This window comes from Eurosta solidaginis, chromosome 5 (genome assembly GCF_040869045.1).
Source record: "Eurosta solidaginis isolate ZX-2024a chromosome 5, ASM4086904v1, whole genome shotgun sequence".
NCBI classification, from domain to species: domain Eukaryota; kingdom Metazoa; phylum Arthropoda; class Insecta; order Diptera; family Tephritidae; genus Eurosta; species Eurosta solidaginis.
In genome coordinates, this window is record NC_090323.1 from 186565227 (window position 1) to 186571373 (window position 6147).

Consider the following 6147-nt stretch of genomic DNA (forward strand, 5'->3'; position numbering starts at 1 on the left):
AGCTGTAATTTGGCAGTCGTTGAAGATATCATGATGAAATTTGGCAGAAACGTTACTCTTATTACTATATGTCTGCTTAATAAAAATTAGCAAAATCGGAGAACGGTCACGCCCACTTTTTAATTTTTTTTTTTTTTTAATTCAAATTTTAAAAGAAAAGTTAATATCTTTACAGTATAGAAGTAAATTATGTCAACATTCAGCTACAGTAATGATATGTTGGAACAAAATACAAAAATAAAAGAAAATTTCAAAATGGGCGGGGCTCCGCCCTTTTTCATTTAATTTGTCTAGGATACTTGTAATGCCATAAATCGAACAAAAATTTACCAATCCTTGTGAAATTTGGTAGAGGCTTAGATTCTAGAACGATAACTGTTTTCTGTGAAAAAGGGCGAAATCGGTTTAAGCCACGCCCAGTTTTTATACACAGTCGACCGTCTGTCCTTCCGCTCGGCCGTTAACACGATAACTTGAGCAAAAATCGATATATCTTTACTAAACTCAGTTCACGTACTTATCTGAACTCACTTTGTATTGGTTAAAAAATGGCCGAAATCCGACTATGACCACGCCCACTTTTTCGATATCGAAAATTACGAAAAATTAAAAAAATGCCATAATTATATACCAAATACGAAAAAAGGGATGAAACATGGTAAGTGGATTGATTTATTTACGCGAAATATAACTTTAGAAAAAAACTTTGCAAAATGGGTGTGACACTTACCATATTAAGTAGAAGAAAATGAAAAAGTTTTGCAGGGCGAAATCAAAAGCCCTTGGAATCTTGGAAGGAATACTGTTCGTGGTATTACATATATAAATAAATTAGCGGTACCCGACAGATGATGTTCTGGATCACCCTGGTCCACATTTTGGTCGATATCCCGAAAACGCCTTCACATATACAACTAAGGGCCACTCCCTTTTAAAACCCTCATTAATACCTTTAATTTGATACCCATATCGTACAAACACATTCTAGAGTCTCCCCTGATCCACCTCTATGGCGATATCTCGAAAAGGCGCCCACCTATAGAACTAAGGCCCACGCCCTTTTAAAATATTCATTAGCACCTTTCATTTTATACCCATATTGTATAAACGCATTCTAAAGTCACCCCTGGTCCACGTTTATGGCGATATCCCGAAAGGGCGTCCACCCATAGAACTAAGACCCACTCCCTTTTAAAACACTTATTAACACCTTTCGTTTGATACCCATATTGTACAAACGCATTCTAGAGTCACCCCTGGTCCATCTTTATGGCGATATCTCGAAACGGCGTCCACCTATAGAACTAAGGCCCACTCCCTTTTAAAATACTCATTAACACCTTTCATTTGATACCCATATCGTACAAACAAATTCCAGAGTCACCCCTGGTCCACTTTTATGGCGATATCTCGAAAAGGCTTCCGCCTATAGAACTAAGGCCCACTCCCTTTTAAAATACTCATTAACACCTTTCATTTGATACCCATATCGTACAAACAAATTCTAGAGTCACCCCTGGTCCATCTTTATGGCGATATCTCGAAAAGGCGTCCACCTATAGAACTTAGGCCCACACCCTTTTAAAATTATCATTAACACATTTTAGTTACTACCTCACTATTGGAGCCCATCTGTCTTACAGCTTTGGGCCTACTTGTCTTGTCTATGCGACTTCCCAGCCTCGCGGCTCTGGGACTGGTTCCTTTCTGCCTTTTGAAAGCAGGCTTGTCGCCTTCCGCCGAACGTTGCCTCTTCATTCTGCTATTCGACGCTTCTTCCTCCTCGTACCGGTTGCAGAACCGAGGACTTCTAGCAGCAAATCTTTTGAACTGCCTTCGACTTATTTCTACCTCCTCATGGGCCTATTCCAAGCACTCGATCTCCACTTCTGTTGGGTCGACCACTGTTCCCAGGTGTTGGAAAGTTCTTAGTGCTGCACGGTACTGCGAGAGAGCTCTATTACTTCCTCTGCTCCGTATCCTTCTCCACTCTTCTACTCCGTTTTCATTTGTGTGCTTTTCCTACACGGAGTTCATTGAATCAGCACTACTCTCGCTCCCCGAGTCCGACGCATCGCTTAATGGGTATTCGTTGTCCTTGGCTTGCGACTCAGTCCTCCTGTTATCAATTTGGTAATGAGTCGTTCATCTTGGTCGTACGACCACATGCCCGACAAGGCGGTCTCAGCGGTCTAGTATTATATACGGGGAAAGAGCCGTCAGCCAAAGCAGCGCCACTTACTGTGGTAAGGCCATCAATACTTCCCGAGGTGGCCCGGTATCGGATGGGTTCCGTTCGAATACAGCCGAATTTATCCCCTGGCTGCAAATCGTACAATAGGCACGGTCCGCATAACACCCTCGAAAACGTAATGTGAAAAAAATTAACAGCAAACATATACTGAAATCAACATTATCGCCACGTCTCTCGCGCCGCTCCTCACAATCCCACTCTCGTACATTTTGTGTACCACAAAGCTGCTACCAATACATGATCCACCAACATTTAATAATTATTTAACTACACATAGTATGCCAATTCATACAATACATGAAAATGTTGAAATGGACAATGTATCAAAGATAACTTCATTGTAATGGGACATGGTATGGAGGAAGGTTCTGAAATGTATGCGAATAATGGTTGGACAATGCTTACGCCCCAGGAGATATCAATGTGGATTGATCGTAAGGCGTTTTGTGTATTTCCAAAGACTCTTCTTATTTTTAATGTATTCCTTTGGACGTTTGTTTATGTGGTGTGATATGTGAGCATTGAGATTTTGATGTTTTTAATATTAAATTTAAGTGCTGTGCTGTTTTCAAGATATTTGCAGGGCATCTATGCATCCTTTAAAGTGTAAATAAAAGTTTGTTTTACTGTGAACATTTATATACATACTTTAAGTTGATAATTTTTTATTTGCATAACTTTATATACAATATTATATGTTTGACATTATTTAACTTGTGCTGTGTTTGATTTTTATACCTCTGGAAGTCAACAAAGTATTTACTAATAAAATGATAATCAAAACAAAAACATATTAGCAGTTTAGAAACAAATAAAACTAATTAAGTGCACGCTTTGTACACATCACAGTTGTTTAGAATTTTGGCACACACTTTCACCCGAAAACTTAAGCTAAAATGTTGTATAACTCTAACTGGAATTGAGAAGTATTTTCTTGTATCTAATTCCTAAAATTGAAAAAAGGGACTAGCGAACCGAATGGGGTTGATAGGGACAATTTTTGGTCGAAATGGGCGAAAGTGGCAGCCGTGCTCGGCACATAGGTGCACTCAATCTCACAAATTTCATTATTGGTCATTTTTACTGCTGAACATTGTAGATCATTTGAAGGTGTACGCAGTGGCGTAACAATAGGGCGGCAGGGCTGGCAAACTGCCAGGGGCCCCAGACCCAAGAGGGCCCCGGGCCAAGAGGTCGCGAGCTGAAAAATATTTTTTACATTGTACCTGAGTATTTTATTTTATTTGAAAAGTATATTTTTATAAGTTCTGCTTAAAATCCAAAGTGAGACAACTAAAGACCATACTTAACACTTAATTTCAAGATAATCGTTAAGCATATAGAAAGTGAGTCTTCAACTTCAATAATATTAAAAACATTAAATCTTACTAGATGGACAGGACGTTGACATTTTTCTTTAAAAGTTCGGTTTGTTGAAGTCTAAAAAGCGCTAACGAAAACATTCTTTTAAATTGAAAATCAGATAAGCTGTTTCACTCAATAAAAAGATCGAAAATTACAATTTTGTCATGTTGGTTTTCCATTGCAAGATCCTACTTACTATCGATGCAGCCTCTAAAGCTCTTCAGTGTAAAGCCATCGATCTTTCAAATGCCTTAAAACGTTTGAAAATTTATTTTTTTATTTATTTATTTATTTATTCAAAATTATAGTCGCCTCAAAAACAGAGCGGTCGACTGCTAAAAATTTAAAGTATAATATATATATAGTATATATAAGATTAATATAATAATATGTCCCCAGTGGCGGGTCGTCGTGAGAAGCTCAGAAGGGAGCTTACGCGAGGTGCTCATAAAGGAGCCCGATGCCCAGTATGGAGAACGCGCGAACCGGGCGAAGTACCGATGTATCCAATACATCCTTATACGATTGTGCCTGTTTTCTACGGAAGAAATAATAATTCCAGCTTTTTAAAAAATAAATTAGCTTGTGTCTCTTAGTTTAGATAGGCGAGTATTGCCTTACGTATAGTGGCAAAAGTACATTCAAGACTGATACAGCTATACAAGTCATTGTAGTGCGAGCAACAGATAAGCAGAGGATTATTTTTAGCAAAGTTTTGACGACAAAGGGGTAAATAAAAAGAACGTAGTGTCTGGAAACCCTAGGAAGAACTGCAAAAAACAATCGGCTGAGAAGGTAAGCAGAATAAATTTCTCCAATAATGAGCTTATGGATGAACAATACCCCCAGTAATATTCTCCGGTTTTCCAGAGTGGATAAGCTAATAAGAAGAAGTATATTTCTGTATGGTGGAAGGTGAAGACTTGAGTCCCAGTTAAGGCCACGTAATACGAATATCAAAAATTGCTTTTGAACTGACTCAAGACGCTTTATATGATTTTGAGAAACAGGGGAACAAACGCATGAGCAATACTCGAGTATTGGGCGGACCAGCGATGTGTAAAGAAGCTTAGTGAGATACGGATCATCTAACTCTTTAGCCCATCTTTTAACGAACCCGAGTACTCCCAATGCTTTGTTGGCGATAGATGGTTTCGGATCCAAAAGAACACCTAGATCATTTACACTAGATATACGCTCCAAAGGGTTACCATCTATTACATAAGGTTTCAAAACTGGTTTCACTCGGTGAAATGTCATATGCTTACATTTAGAGCAATTTGAAGATAGTAAATTTGTTGTGCACCAACAATAGAACGAGTCTAAGTCGGCTTGAAGATGATCCAAGGAACTCAAATCGGTAGGACAGTAAGTGTAGTAAAGTTTTACATTATCCGCATACATTATAATATGGGAATGTAATATTATCTGTGACAAGTCGTTTATGAATAGGGTAAAGAGCAAAGGGCCTAGATGACTTCCCTGAGGTACCCCGGAAGAAACTCCAAACTTGAAAAGAACTTTTTGGGTCCGGTTAAAAAGATAGCTTTTCAGCCACATTAATAGGTCAAACGGAAAGCCCAGTAAATCAAGCTTATGAATAAGTAACTCATGGTTCACGGTATCGAATTCATTGCTGAAATCAGTATAGATGACATCCGTTTGCTTGTTCGCTAAAAATCCTTCCATAACTAAAGAGGTAAATACTAGCAAATTTGCAGTAGTTGAACTTTCACGAATGAAGCCGTGTTGGCATGGAGAAAAAAGGGAAGAGCACTGATATTGAAGTTGACTGGTAACAATCTGTTCAAAAACTTTAGGAATAGCCGAAAGTTTAGCAATACCCCTGTAATTCTCAACTTTTGTCCTACTAGCTTTTTTATATAGGGGTATAATAAAAGACTGTTTCTAAAGTGACGGGAATGACGCAGATCCCAGGGAAAGCTCAAATAATTTTAAAATAGGCTCATATATGTTTTCAGCGCAGTACTTAAGCACACCACTAGGAACACCATCTGGTCCCGGAGAAATGTTGGACTTCAAAGATTGAAGACTCTGAAGAACAATATTACCATCAATAGCAGGATTCCTAATGGAATTCGAGCTGTCTAAGCGATAGGGGTATTGACCGGAATGAAAACCACTGGATGAATACGTCGACTTATAGAACTCAGAAAATAGTTCAGCAACGTCGTCATCAGTGCAAGCTTTTTTACAACCAAAGGTTAATGAGGAAGGATACCCAGAAGTTTTCCGTTTTGAATTTACGAAACTGTAAAACTTTTTTGGATTTTCAAAAAATTTAGCTTTACGAAAACTTAAGTATTCTTTATAACAAAGCTGATTAAGACGGTGAAAGTTAGAACGAGCTAATAGGTATTTAGAGAAGTTTGCAGATGTTCCAGTTTTTTGAATCTCTTATAAAGCCTAGATTTGATGTTATTAAGTCTGATAAGTTTCCTTGAAAACCAAGGCGGCTTATTCGAACACAGGGTATAGCGAGTAGGAATACAGGTATCAAAGAAGAC